We start from the raw sequence: 15,579 nt of genomic DNA on the forward strand, positions 1-15,579 counted from the left end.
CATTAATCATTCTGTTGGCTATTTCAGGCATATTCCCTAGAGATGCCCTAGCTCTCTGATTTTCTGATTGGGCCCTGCCTATGAGATCCATATGCTCATGGATAGTTTCAATATACTGCCATTGGTCTGTAATGCATTGACCAATGTTGGCCCATAGGATTTTCTTAACTTCAATTATAACCTTATCAAGAGTAAGCTCTTTTTCTAGTTACTTTATTCTTTTTTCAAGAGCCCTTACCTCCCTTGTCCTCTCAGCTATGCTCTACTTTGATTTATCATATTTTTCTTCAATAGCAGCCAATTTTTCTTTAGTCTCATTTAGTTCTGCCATCTGTGCCTCAAGAGCTTGAAGTTATTTCATCATATTTTGCATATCTAGGCTTGGTACCTGTTCTGATGTTGTTGCTGGTGCTGTCATTTCTGTAGTTGGTGCTGAACCTGAAGGGGCTGCCTCTAATGTTTGTCTGGGGGGAGGACCTACTGCAGAAGTTGCAAGTGGCACATCTTCAGTGGCTGTAGATGTCTGCGCTGGCTGAGTTGGTACTTCACCTTGTTTTGCTTTTAATGCTACCTCCAATGCACCCTCTTTCTCCATCAATCTCTTATATAAACTCAAGAGTAATGCAACCACATCCTGATCCTTCTTTTGTTCTGCAACCTCTTCAGGTTGAGGGTGAAGGGTAGCTGGCAGCTTGATATGCTTTCTCAGAGCTGCTATGTCTTCATCTCTTCTCTTCAATAATGCCTGCACACCCTTAGGGTCCTTTGGATCATGTCCCAGCTCTATAATAATTTCTTCCAAGGACTTGATTCTGTTGTCCTTGGCTTGAGATGATGCCTTTTCTAATTCTAGCTGAGTAGTAGTATTGTGTAGAGAATTCTGTAATCGGTGTGCCAATAGATTTTTATCAGCCAACGTGGAATAGAGCATCTCCCCTGTTTGCCTGTGTAGCTCGATCTAGTCCATGGGGTGGATGTCTTTGGCAAAAATTTCCAAGTTAGTTCTGATATAGTCAGCAGCTGATTGAGGTTGCTGCATAGTAGGCCTAAAATGAATGAGAGTCATTTTTTGTTCTTGAATATCATAGGCCGACATTAGCCTCTGCTAATTAGTTGGTGCCATCTTTAAGAGTTGATTGTAGATCTGGTCTTTGAGAGGCTCATTTCTCTTCTTGATGTCTATGAACTGCTTCTTGATGCTAGAGTCCGCCTTGGACCGCTGCTTTGAAGAACTTACCTCTGCCCCATGTGGCATCTCTTGTTCTTGCTGCAAGGAGCTGGCCAATGTTTCAATGCTCGGAGGGAGCATAGTATCGGTTGGTCTTTCAGGCATTTCCTCTTCAGAGAAGGGATTTAGACTTTGCCTCTTCTCACCTTGCTGATCTGTTGAAGTGGTAAGAGGAGTATCCTCTTGCCTATCTCTCTTCCTCATTCTTTCCTCATTATTTGGTGTTTGTAAAACTGTAGACTCAACTGTTACCTCCTGCCTTGGAGGGATTTGCTCTTGTGTTTGCTGCTCTGTGGAGGTAGGTGCCTTAGTCATGCCTTCTTGCTGTTCTGCTTGCTGCTCCAAATTAGGAGGTGACTCCTCTTGTTGTACTGTTTTGCCTTTAGCCATGTTTACTGCTTGATCAGTTGCTTTGGCAGACTGCTGGGGAACAGTGGACGATGAGGCAGTTTCTCCAAGATGCTGAGGGGCTGAAGACCAAACCTATCCAAAATATTCCAAGTCAGCTGCTTTTTCTAGATTCTTAATGGCTCTTTCTGCTAATTCTTCTTTAGAATAATCCTCCGCTAATGTGCCTTCTCTCCACTCTAGTTGGTTAGCATGTTTTTCAATTTTTGGAATGCTAACGTGATCATAGGTAGCAAGCCTATACTTGATTCTTCTGAGGTTTATGAAATGGTTAGGGTCATATGGTGCCCAATAGAAGCTTGTCTTGAGAAGGAGGCTTTTTAGAATATTGTCTGCCTCTTCCCAAGCTTCTTCCCTCTTGTTAAAGATAAATGGACCCAGCTGGTGCTTAATTTTCAGCTGTGCTTTCTTATTTCTTCTATGAAAGTGGATCATGTCGGCATTGCCAAACTGCCAAAAGTATTCTAATGCAAAAAGTCTCATGGGAACGTACTTTGGCAGTCTGTATGGGGCCAGCTCATAGCCACATATTATGATCACTGTGTGGTCTTGGTAGAAGTACCAATCTCCAATGCTATAGTTCTTTGAAAGCTGGAGGATTCTCTGCATATCATCGGTGAGTCTAGGAGGAGGGGAACTCTGCAGCAGGGACAAGGCTGGATGAATGAACAGGTCAATGAACTCACAGTAGTTGTATGGTGAGTAATGAATATGATGACAGACTGATGTCCAGAACATTACAGATCTTCTGTTTCCCTTTGCATCTAACTTCTTGAGGAAAACAGGAAAGCTATCAAGTTGATTGTACAATAGCAGATGATATATATAGGAGGTGTATTTGAATACCCTCTCTCTCTCCAGGTTCATGAACTGCTCATGAATCTTTGGTTGAGGGGAAACACCCCTAGGGTCCTTTGGGTTAAGACTCTACCAGACTGAAAATTGCTTATTCAAAGAAACACACACACAGCCATTATCTTTACTGTAAGCAAATTCTAATGTTGAGGGTACGTACCTAAGGTCCTACGTTCGAGAAGGCCTTTAGGGTCCAAACCCTTCTTGGAGTTCCCTTCTTCTCCTTTGACCTGTAAAACAAACAAATCAAAGAACACAGCAGTACATGGACAAATACTTATACATAAACCATCTTCATGCTATAAAGTTAGCTATAAAAATCTTTAAGTAACTACTTGCATAAGAATTCAAGACAAGAATCTCATAAGCATAAAGAAAGATTGTTTCGGGAACCAAGACTTGTTTCTTTATATAAAGGCAAGTAAAGTACATATAACAGAAAGATTTCACCTGAAACACCTTCAGTAGGCTCCAAGCAAAGCTTCCTCCCGGATTCGTTCCAGCCTCAAGCCTCCAACAAGAGCTCCTTCCAAGTCTTACTCAATGGTGATATAAAGGATGAATGATCACCAATACACATGGAAACAAGGGTTCCCAATGCAAAGTGGGGGAAGTGCAGAAAGCACCAAGGACTTCAGACCTAGTCTAAGGGAAAAATCTCAGCATAATAATCTTGCTCTCTTTTTCTCTCTCCTTAGGCCTTCCCTTTGATGTCTTTTTATACCATCTCCAAAGTAGTTTTTTAGTTAGGAGTTGGTTGGGAACAGTTGGGCCACGGGCACTAACAGGTGATCAGCAGGTAAAACCCGCGATCTCCGCCCGAAAATAAGGAATTATTTATTTTTTTAAGTGTTTTAATAAATACACGCAGGTTGGGTATACACAGACCCGTGTGTACACTCATTTAACTCAGGGTAATGTCACGTATAAGGGATAAAACACTGTTTTTAAATTTTAGGGCCAGGTCTGGAAGGAGGGGTTGCCCTAGGCCATGAGTGCAGCATCACAAACCATAAGAGTGAGATTTGGAGCTATAACAGATGCCCCCTAATATATGAGGTCAGAAGGGGAACATGATGGCCGAAATATATTATGTAAGTACATGGAAAGGAAGTCTGTCGAGAAACCTGAGGAGGACTTCACCAGAATTCAGCCTGCCAAGCCACCAAAAGGAGATCAGAAAGAAACACTATCTGAGGCGGGCATACCCATGCTCAGAAAAAGTAAAGCATGTCCGCATATCAAGTACAAGCGGATCCACTAAGTATACAAGTATAAATGAGTGGAAGATACATAATGGATCATCTGATCATAAGGAGCAAGTACATGTCTGAATATCACATATAAGACTGTCAATGATGCTGAAAGATGCAACGGATCACTGATATCAAAGACTGATCCCAAAAAGTACCAACTGAACATGCTGGAATAGGATGGTACTACACTGCAAACTCAGGTGCCAGCATATAGAATGTCGCCATGACTGACTGCAACATATAAAGTGGAGTGGTATCAACTAGCAGCAACAGGAGCAACTGTCAAGTGAACCAATGAATGCTGATACAACTTGAGGTCTTCACCGACCGCCGTGGTACATTTCTACACCATGGGAATAAATGATCTGAAGTCGACCATGTGAGAAATCGTTTGATTACCGGTCATTGATGTATACCGTTAACAAACGCGAGACTACTCACCGATAATGATAATGAGCGTCAAGGTACCCAGTACAATCTAACAAGTGTGAATAGATGAGCTGAAGTCGAACACCTGTAAGAATCTATCGATCAGGAGACAATGATGGTTTCCCACTGTCGATAGCGAAGGATCTACCACTAATGACTGCAAACCCCAAGGTACTACCAAATGGACTCTAGATCTTTGCCCCAGAGCAATGAGTCGGAGTCGATAGGGAAAGATCCGCTAGAAGGAAGGCATTAAGGCATCCTTCATCAATCTAGCACGAGTGTAACCCGTAGGCCAATAATGTGGAAGGAATCGGATGAAAAAGATGTAGTAACCCAACTGAAGCACGTTTCCGGCGTACACAAGATGTGGCTGGCGCACGACAGAAACCCTCTGAAACAACCAATAATGAAAGCTGACACAGAGGAGAGGTATCCACCAATAGGGTCAAATGGAAACCAAGGTACCGCACGAATCCCAATGTGTGATAATGTATGCTGATGTCGAACACAAGGGAAACCACTCAGTCAAAGACCCATGATACTGATCGATGCTGAGCACAAGGTGACCTATCAATAATGAAAATAGGGCCAGGGTGCGGCTCTAGGCCTGTCCTCAGAGCAAGGTGTCGTCGTCGATAAGGACAAGACCCGCCAGCAAGAAGTCAATAGGGACCTTCTCAAACCGGCACGAGTAAAGGACCAATATAGCTGATGTGATGATAGACATGATACTGACAACCAGGGATGGCCGACTGAAAAATGAGTCAAGAGACACCGCAGAAAGGCCGACTCAGGCTAACTTCCCTTGAACAAAAGCACGACTCAATGTGACTATGTGGCAGCATATGATGACTCTGTATAAGTTCGCCATGCAGGAGGCACGAACGAACCCTCCATATGATTGGAAGAGATAACCAATCGGGGGAGAACTGACTCAATAACAAGGTTATGGCATACCTAAGTCAAACTAAATCCCACCCATGTGGAGGAGACTTTGTTTTGAGTGCTTTGTTCAAGGGCGACACGACTGACTCTAGCTGCCAACAATAAATGGAAATAATGTCCCTGTTCCCGCTCTTTTTTTGGAATATTTAATTTTTTTTGTCTTTTTCTGTTAAGCCGGAAAAAGAATAAAAGAATGCTATGGTATAGTGGAAAGAACGAGTGTCGGTGAAACAGATGATCTAGTTCCTGGGGAAGGAACGTTCCTATGCTCAATGCAGGGAGGTGAAAATTGGTTAGTGACACTCAGAGGTATGTTCCTTCCACGGATCAGGGTATGTCAAGCTACAAAAGTCAAAGGTATGCAAGGTTGATTTTGCAGACGTCATGGTCAAAAGTTGGCTTAAACACGAGTCCAAGTGAAGCCGGCTCTAGGCCAAAAGGTGCAAATGGTCAACATGCAATGCAGAAGTACAACTCAACACACATAGGAGCCTCTAGGGTATAAGGCCAGAACGAAGCGAAGAAGCAAAGAGGAATGAGTCTTCAACGCATAAGTCATGGCGGGACTACAGAGGACTCCCGAGCCTACTCAAAACGAAGCAACATGGGCAACAAATGTCAGTGAGGTGCTAACTACGATACCCATGTAAAGGGATGGCTCTACCATCGTGTCATGATTTAAAGAATCGGCGAGTGAAAATGGCTTACGAACCATAACACGATGGGGTGGACCCTACGGCAGATGTATCGGTCAGATGGAGGCTAGTATGCATAATGCAGCGGAAAAAATGGTGTCCCTAACCTATATGCCAGTGAAAACACGATACCTGCCATGACGGGTCAGCGGTCATGGAACCGTCTCGAACTGTCGAAAAATGTCCAAAATGTCCTGAAAAACAAACCAAACTCGGCATTCCAAGCTCCCAAGTTAAAAGTCACATGAGGCCATACAAAATAAAATTTTGAAAAAATTTTGCATTTTCAAAACTTATAAAAGGCATTTTTGACTCACCATTTTCACCATTTGACTTGGAGAGCAAAAATTGTGGAGCAAAAGGAGCAAACTTCCCTGTGACCAATTCAACCATTCAAACTTGCCCAAAAATTCCAGGTAAGCCTCAAACTTGTCTTGCAATTAATTGTGATAGTTTTTAGGAATTTTAGTTGATGTTTCACCGTTGGATTTTTGCAAAAAATTCCTTCGCGGCGTACACGCGGGTTGGCAATATTGAACTCGCGTATACGACGGCCCTACACGCGACTGTGTATATAGGAACCCGCGTGTGCGTAGCGAACTAATTTTATACACAAAACTAACGGATGAAAAATGATTTTTTTTCTTCCAGGATGACTATCACATGGCGTGAAAGAGAGCACTCAGCCGTGGATAATGAAGTTATGGGCAATGATGAGGCATTAGATGCCCTACGGGGATGCGGGTTGCTTAAATTCTTCAAATTGCCAAATATGAAAGTAAACACGCGTCTGCTCGAGAGGCTCATTGATTATTGGGATGTCGATGAGGAAGCATTTGTGATTGATCAGATGCCACTCAGGATAGAAGTGGAAGACATATATTTTATCACGGGTCTTTCCCGAAGGGGAGAGGTAGTACATTCCCGGGGCAGGACACGGAATAGCCTCAGTGTAGATGACTATGTACAGATTTACTGCCCGGGTCATCGGAAGGTCGGGAGCCAGATCTCTATCCCACATGTGGGGAGTTTGTCACTCAGGATAATCTTGTTCACCATAGCTCGAGTGAACGGATCATCCTCACTACATCAGGCGTCACGGGTAACCATGAGCATGGCAGTGGACTGTCTCACTACTGTGTTTGACTGGTGTACTCCTCTTCTTGCCAACATGAAGGAACAACTCACTTCTATCAGGAGGGGACAGACCAAGAACTTTGGGTTCGGAACCATCTTGTGCACTTTCTTCTTCGAGAAGGTTCCCGCACTCCGCCCTAGGGTAGCAGTTGCCATCAGTAGTCCACGTGATCCACGCATGGGCCGGTGGGCTGACTTGATGAGACGTCTGGGGGGTGGGGAAGTCCTAAGGAATGCATTTGACGATGAATTCTTTGCCTGGTGGGAGCAGCAGATCATCGCCGTGGATGACTACCCCTATGCTGGGCTAGATTTCCGAGGAGATCCTGATCTAGTGTTACCACCGGATGCAGCATGGGGTGAGATTGGTAAGAATTTTTTTATTATTTTATGATTTTTTGGATTTTTCAAATATAATGATGAATTTTGAAAAATATTTTTTGATGAGATTCAAATGACTAATATGATGATCATGTTCCAGACATTGGGCCTATACGACCAGATGGATTCCCGCGGCATGGACGGCGTGGCCGAGGAGCCGAAGAGGCGGTTGCGGATACGGAACGGACCCTGAACAACGTCCAACGACACTTGCCGAGACTGAGCTGCCGAGTACCAATGGCCGAGATAGAGGACCTTCCTCCGGATATGCAGCGTCATGTGGTTGGCATGCCATGTGACTGGGTTCGCGTCTTTCGGCGCGTGGCCAACGCTATAGTGACATACTCAGACGCTCATCCTGAGCCGAGGTGTTAGATATGCCTGACATGATTATGGGCATTTGAGTCCCAATTTTGTATATTTTTGGACACACATATGTACACTCGAGGCGTTTTATGATATATATATATATATATATATATATATATATCTATATATATATATATATATATATATATATATATATATATATATATATATATATATATATATATACAGTTTGACTTTTTGATGCATGATTTTATGATGATGAATGATTGATATGCCAGTCTAATGCTTGATTAGCGATAGAATCAGCTAACCAATTTTGAGATCTTGGAATGTGCAAATAATTAATGTAAATGAATGATCTTTGCAACAACCTCACCCTTAAATATTGGCGATATAATAATGGATCCCTAACCCGATAAATGTTATTTAATTGAGACACTGTCAATTGAGAATCAAGATATACTACCAACGGGTCGATCCCATAAGAGATTGCCTCGGATAATAAATTGATAACAGCTGTATACTCGGCCATATTGTTTGAAGCAGGACCGATACACACGCCTCTCGATACCATCAATTGACCAGTTGGATAATAAAGTACCCAAGCTGCGGAAGCAAGATTCCGAGTGTGTCAACTAGCACCATCGGCGAACCCAAAATAGACCAAATCATCCATCAGCACCTGCCACAGCAGACCAAAAAGCACTGATATCAGAAAACGCTCGACGATATATGTATAAAATATATACATAAAGTACAAAGAAGTCATTGCCCAGCCTGAACTAAGCAAAGTACTTCTTTAGGTAGAGCCCATTAGGGGGCTCCGCCAACTTACTCCTAGGGATGTTTATAGGTACGATGATCGAACCAATCAATATACTCTCTTCGGCAAATAAATGTGTTGGAGCCAAAGGAACCGTACAAACATCACTAGTCGAACTGGAGGACCGAGATTCTACTTCATGCACAGGGGAATGAAAGTGTAACCGACGATGTAAATCTTCCAAAGGTCGATCTACGACCGTCATTGCTTCGAATACCGCTTCATCCGATGGAAAAACAATATCCGAGCAATCCAATGCAGAGGAGGAATCAAGGGTCCGAAAATGAGCCACATCATCATCTCTTTCTTTCCCAGAGGAAATAATAGAATGGTTATCTACAGAGTTATCGATAGATTCACATCTAGGTTCTACTGTAGATATAAGAGATTCTATTCCACCCACCTTGTCGTCACCTGATGTGGTCACAGATGAAGTTAAGGTTCCAGGATTTGAAGAATAAGGAGTTTGGACAAACTCTCTTCGTAAAGGATCCCTGGAGGATGAAATTGTATCTATACCAGCTGTAGGAGGGGGAAGATTAAACGTACCCATCAATGAAGAGTACATCCCAACTCCTAGACTCTCGGTAGGCGGACGGGGATTACCCACTAAAGGAATAGTAGAGTCAGAGTTTGCTTGAGGATCAACTGGACAATAGTCCAATTGGTCAACCTTAACGATTTTCCCCTCATGAGGAAAGCAAATGACACGAAACAGAGTCGAAACCATGGCATCCATCTCGTATACCCAGTTCCTTCCTAAGAGGAGATTATAGTCTAGGTTAGCATCTATGACCTCTACCTCAATATTAACGACCTTTCCTCCAACACATATAGGAAAGGCCGGGATAATCCCGTATGGCCTATGAGAGTGACCATCAAATGCTGTCAATAGGGTAAGTGAAGGAACAACCGACGGTGATCCAATGGCCTTCCAGCATGACATAGACATGACACACGTGGAAGCTCCCTCATCTACAACCGTCCAAAAAATATTCGTTTTCTGGTAGGTAGACTTTATCTGGAAATCCATGTGATGAGGAAGTCTCTTTTTGACATTACTCATATCAAAAGTGAGAGCTAAGGAGTTACTTGGATCCACTGCCCCGATTGCCGATAGCAAGGCACTTCGTTGAGCAGGACATGACTGGAGAACCTCTAGCGCGGACATAGCACATGGACTCTGGGCCAGATCCTCAACAATGGAGTAATTCTGGGCTGCCCTAATATTAGGGTTGATAGTCGCGCGTTTTGCGGAACCTTTCGGCACCCGAGGTATAGTCTCAACAGAAGGTCGCTCAATATGAAGTGGGTTGTTAGTTTCGGGAACGGATTTACCCTTAGAATTTTCACCTTCACCATAATCGCGTGACCGTGTGGCCACATTAGCGTGAGCACCCATCATGAAAACATTCGATGACTTGTCCCCTTCCTGGTTGCCCCCCTACGGAGGTACCAGGGTTTGAACTCGCGCCAGCAAGAAGTTGCTGCCCTTGGGGGAAAGGGTTAGTTAACACAGCTTGTGCACTAGAAGTCCCTTTCTGTCCTAACAAGCGCTGAGCGTCTTCAATCCTAGGGCAGAGATGAGTTAGATGGTCTCCACTGCATAATTTGCAAGGAAACTTGACTTTCTTTCTCGACTCATTTCCACCACCACCAGCGTTGTTACCGGATTTATTTGCATCGGGCTTCCCATCCGAGTTCTTCTTCTTACCACGTCCTTTCTTTTTCCAATTGGAATTTTGATTTCCTTTGGGGTTATCGGATTGGACGGCATTAATTGAAGAAGTTTGGGAAGCGGGAGGATTAGACAATGTGACTTGGTTGTTAGAAGCAGTTTGCAAAGACAACTGCTGCAATTGATTCAACAAGTTCACTGTAGTTGTGTCTATTGACCCAACGATACCATCGGCGTGTGGACCTGGCTTCAGCTTAGCTAAATCAACCTTAGATCCAGGAGCATCTGGCAAGTATTTTTGTAGGATCCCAGACTGAGAGTAGATCAATTCTAATTGCTGAGCCCTAAAAATGGCTTGCTCCTCAGAATAGACCCCAGACATGGAGACATCCTTGGAGATCTCGGGTTGTAAAGACTTCAAAAACCACTCGAGACGGTATTCCAGAGGAATTTCGGCTTTAATGAGTCTCTTTCTCCATCTCCATTCCTGAATGTGATCGGAAATGTGAGTAGCCTTATCCTGGCGAAAGGTGGCCAGAAGTTCAGTTCCGGCATCATAACGGACAGGCAACTGAAAGTGATTTAAGAAAATATTGGCTAAGTCGGCGAACGATGTAAAGCTGTCCCCTGGCAACTCTATATACCACTTGGCCACATTACTAGTCAAGGTGCGCTGAAAGAGTCTCAACCTAATCGAATCATCGATGAGGGAGTTGGACGAGCACCACAGATGGAATGTGGTTACGTGGTCGCCCGGGTCCTCACCACTCTTCCCTTCGAATTTTGGAATGTCCGAAGGGAGTTTGGTTGGGACTGGAGGCCAGGCCGGATTATACCTGATTGGGTCATTTGTTAACTTTGTGAGATCTGGCAAGTTTAACGTTGCCAGAAACGGAAGCCTAGGAGGACCTAGGGGATTCCACCCAGACTGGGCAGAACTCCCAAAGTTCTGAAAAGATTGTCCTAGAATTTGGGAGGCACCAGGCTGCCCGAAGTGACCAGTAGAACCGGCTGAACCAAAAGGCAAGCCTTGTGGTCCAGCAAAATTCGGAGTTTGACCAACTCCTGCCGTATAACCTCCATAACCCGTAAAGTTTCCTCCTAAAGAATGGTAAGGAGTTGATAACCCCTGGTATGGGTTCCAAGCCGAAGCAAGGGGAGGAATACTTTGAAACATGCTAACCGTGGAGTACGACCTATTCCCTTGTTGGCCGCTAAACGAATTCCCAGTTCCCGCGCTACTAACCCCAGGGTTATTCCAACCTTGGAAAGGATTGTTGCTTTGTCCTACTGAAGAAAAAGGCATGGATCCTACCGTCGGGTTGGAATGTGGTATATGACCACTTCCGAAAGGAAAACCCTGGAACGAAGCCGATCCGCCCGCCATGGACGTAGCGGCACTAAACGGAACCGATGGAATACCCTGTGATTGGGTGCCAAAAGGGAAGAGTCCAGTACCAAAAGCATTGGTTTGGGCATTTCCACTCGTAGACGGAATGGAGGTAGACCCAACTAAAGATGTGCTAGCAAAAGATCCGAACAAGGAAGCGGAGGGGATGGAAATGGTTCCTCCCCCTTGCACCGATGTAGGGGTTTGCATAGTCGTAGCACTCGTAGAATCCATGCTTCCAGTAGTGGTCATGAATGGTAAGCGCGTAGTGTAACCTGGACTTGATGGTCTATGTGACGGAGTCCCAACGTATTGCAATACGTCTGGATGACTAAATGGTAGGGGAGAATTCGGAGCCCCTAACGACTCTGAGAATTCTTCTACCTCTACGTTATTCTCCGCTTGAAAAAGAACTCGAGAAAGGACTGGATTATCCCTCTCTTGTTCGGAAGTACCAGGCCTTGCTTGGGCACTAATGCCCCCGCTAGGAGGATCAATCTCCGATGCGTCAACCGGTGTAGGACGAAGCCCACCGGTGGTATTCCCTCTACGCCTTCTCGGAGAAGGCTCTAAACTTGGCGGCGAAAGACCACGAAGTCTTCGAGACCGTCTAGGAGATTGGTCAGCCACTTTGAATTTTTTGTTATGATCTAACTAAAGACTCAAAAAATTGAAAGCTAGGTCAACTAGGAGCACAGAGCACACACTATAAAGTCCCTAAAGACACAGCCAGTCAAACAACTTCCAAGTATTTCCGCTCCGGGTGATTAGGACCGGACACCAAAATACGAGAAAGTGAATCAAGGGGCCTTCCGAAGATAGTCTGGGATGATGAGGGCCCAGTCCTATCAGCGAAGGTATCAGAGGAAGTTACGCTGACCTCCTAACAACATCCTGCGCTGGTGCAAGCCCCAAAGCTTCGCAAGGGTGCCCTCCAGTAGTATTGTCGAGTGTAATACAACGTCAACCTCAGGTGCCACGGGATTCCCCTCCGCAGCCACCTGTGTAGATCCCTAGGAGAGGCAACTATGGGTACCAACTCGTCACAGAAGCTAGGCGGAACAGTCGTGAGGTAAGTTTGGACAAGTAGGAGAGGGGGTATCTCTCTTCCCTGTCTTCACAGACCCTCGTGCTTAACTCCCAGATCCGGAGCTTTCCTGGTCTTCCTAACGCTATTGGATTTTCTCTCGTTATTCAGACTCTTATGTTTGACGTTTTATGTGGCCTTGGAGAGTTAACTCTCCACTCGCCTAATCCAAGGCCCTAAAATCCTAAACTTGTTGGTGTAACTGACTAAAACAAAAAGTTCTAATGGATTTTAATTAGCGCTTGATTTTATTAGGCTGTTCTTTAAGTCACAAGGTAATGGAGATGAAACTTGTGGTGTTTTTATGGACGCAAAAGAAATTAATAAAACTTAGCTACATGCACATGCACTTTTTGTTTTCGATGAAGAGCAATTTCTATGAGGTTCAGAGGTACTTCTAATATAAACAAATTTTCTTTTTCTTTTCAGACTCCACACTCACAAAAACTAACAAAACTATATATGCCTAAAAAGAGATGCAAATCTATCCTAATGCAAGAACTATAGGTGGATGCAAGATTTAAAGACTACTCTAAAAACAAAGAAGGAAAGTTGTTGCCTTATCAAATTTGTCTTGCCACTAAAATGCTTAGATAGAAGATGATGTGTTACCAATCATTTCGTCCAAACAATAAAAACAAGTTCTAAGATAAACACAAAGCACTTTCACTTTGCAAAAAAGGAAATCAAATGAAAAGCAAGTTTAAGAAAGCGAAACTCAAAACTTTCAAAAGATTTTCTTTCAATGAAGCCAAGAAGTCTCTTTCAAAGAATGCTCTAAAAAATACTGACACCAATGATTGATGAATAGGAAACCAAACACTTTTGTGAATTGACACCTTTCAAATGATGAAAACCCAACAAAAATAAATGCGTTTGAAATCGCTCATGACAATCAAAAGCAGCAATGAAAGTCCAAAAGATCAAAAGACAAGTTTCAAGAAAATGGTAACAAACAACTTTCCCAAAACTAAGGAGCAAATGGTCACAAAAATGGTTTCGTTAAGCAAACAAAAGGGTCACCGAAACAAAATGAACACAAAGATTGAATCCAATCTTCCTACTCTGCCAAAACAGAGCAGTCAAGATTCTTAACCAGAAATCTTGTATGTCAAAAACAATGACGCTTGCAATCAACGAAAACAAGACTAATACTCCTTATAACTAGAGAGAGTTCAGAACAAGATGCCCCCTGTTAAACATAGGACTGTTACTGGAAAATGACTGCTTCAAACTGACCCAAACCACCAGACAGACATTCAGCAAAAAGAAAATTTATAAATCCTGAAAATTATGTAATATACGTGCCTGCAGTGATGTGCAGAATGCGTGTACACGCGACTGTAACTGAGGAAACTTGCGTATATGTGGGTTCACTTAGTACAACTTGCGTATATACGCTTATGTAATCCGGAAAAACAGCGTATCTGAAGATTTTCAAGAAAAATAAAAAACACAGACTGAAAAAACTAGAAAAGCTTAGAGTTCAAGAATAGATCAGACAGTCAGAGCCAGCAAACAGAGGGGTTGAGCCTTGATTGGCTTGAAGACTACCCAAAGTAGGAACAACAAGAGTGTTGTTCCCCAGCGGAGTCGCCAATTCTGGTTGAGGGGAAAGTACCCCTAGGGTCCTTTGGGTTAAGACTCTACCAGACTGAAAATTTCTTATTCAAAGAAACACACACACAGCCATTATCTTTACTGTAAGCAAATTCTAATGTTGAGGGTACGTACCTAAGGTCCTACGTTCGAGAAGGCCTTTAGGGTCCAAACCCTTCTTGGAGTTCCCTTCTTCTCCTTTGACCTGTAAAAAAAACAAATCAAAGAACACAGTAGTACATGGACAAATACTTATACATAAACCATCTTCATGCTATAAAGTTAGTTATAAAAATCTTTAAGTAACTACTTGCATAAGAATTCAAGACAAGAATCTCATAAGCATAAAGAAAGATTGTTTCGGGAACCAAGACATGTTTCTTTATATAAAGGCAAGTAAAGTACATATAACAGAAAGATTTCACCTGAAACACCTTCAGCAGGCTCCAAGCAAAGCTTCCTCCCGGATTCGTTCCAGCCTCAAGCCTCCAACAAGAGCTCCTTCCAAGTCTTACTCAATGGTGATATAAAGGATGAATGATCACCAATACACATGGAAACAAGGGTTCCCAATGCAAATTGGGGGAAGTGCAGAAAGCACCAAGGACTTCAGACCTGGTCTAAGGGGAAAATCTCAGCATAATAATCTTGCTCTCTTTTTCTCTCTCCTTAGGCCTTCCCTTTGATGTCTTTTTATACCATCTCCAAAGTAGTTTTTTAGTTAGGAGTTGGTTGGGAACAGTTGGGCCACGGGCACTGACAGGTGATCAGCAGGTAAAACCCGCGATCTTCGCCCGAAAATAAGGAATTATTTATTTTTTTAAGTGTTTTAATACATACACGCGGGTTGGGTATACACAGACCCGCGTGTACACTCGTTTAACTCAGGGCAATGTCGCGTATAAGGGATAAAACACTGTTTTTTAAATTTTAGGACCAGGTCTGGAAGGAGGGGTTGCCCTAGGCCATGAGTGTAGCATCACAAACCATAAGAGTGAGATTTGGAGCTATAACAATCTTGTCGGCTATAAATGTAGCATAGTCATACTGGACAGCAGGGGGCTGTCCTAGGGTGAACATGGATAGCATTACCAAGATTGTCTCATCCACAAACTCACTGGTTTTGAATCCTAAGATGGAGGATATCATGTCTACTAGCAGTCTCCCTATGTCATTGAACCAGACATGTAGATAAGGGGGAGGCTGCCGGTGCTGGTAATCTGGGAGCATGAACAATTGGCCAATTCTTGTAATTTGTGAGTTAGACAGCTTGGCACCTTGCTCCAGCAAAATTTTCATAGAAAGAGGAGTCAGTGGCTTTGTAGATTGAAACTG

This window comes from Pinus tabuliformis, chromosome J (genome assembly GCF_031772625.1).
Source record: "Pinus tabuliformis cultivar Carrire ecotype Pingquan chromosome J, CPIR1, whole genome shotgun sequence".
In the NCBI taxonomy this organism is placed as follows: domain Eukaryota; kingdom Viridiplantae; phylum Streptophyta; class Pinopsida; order Pinales; family Pinaceae; genus Pinus; species Pinus tabuliformis.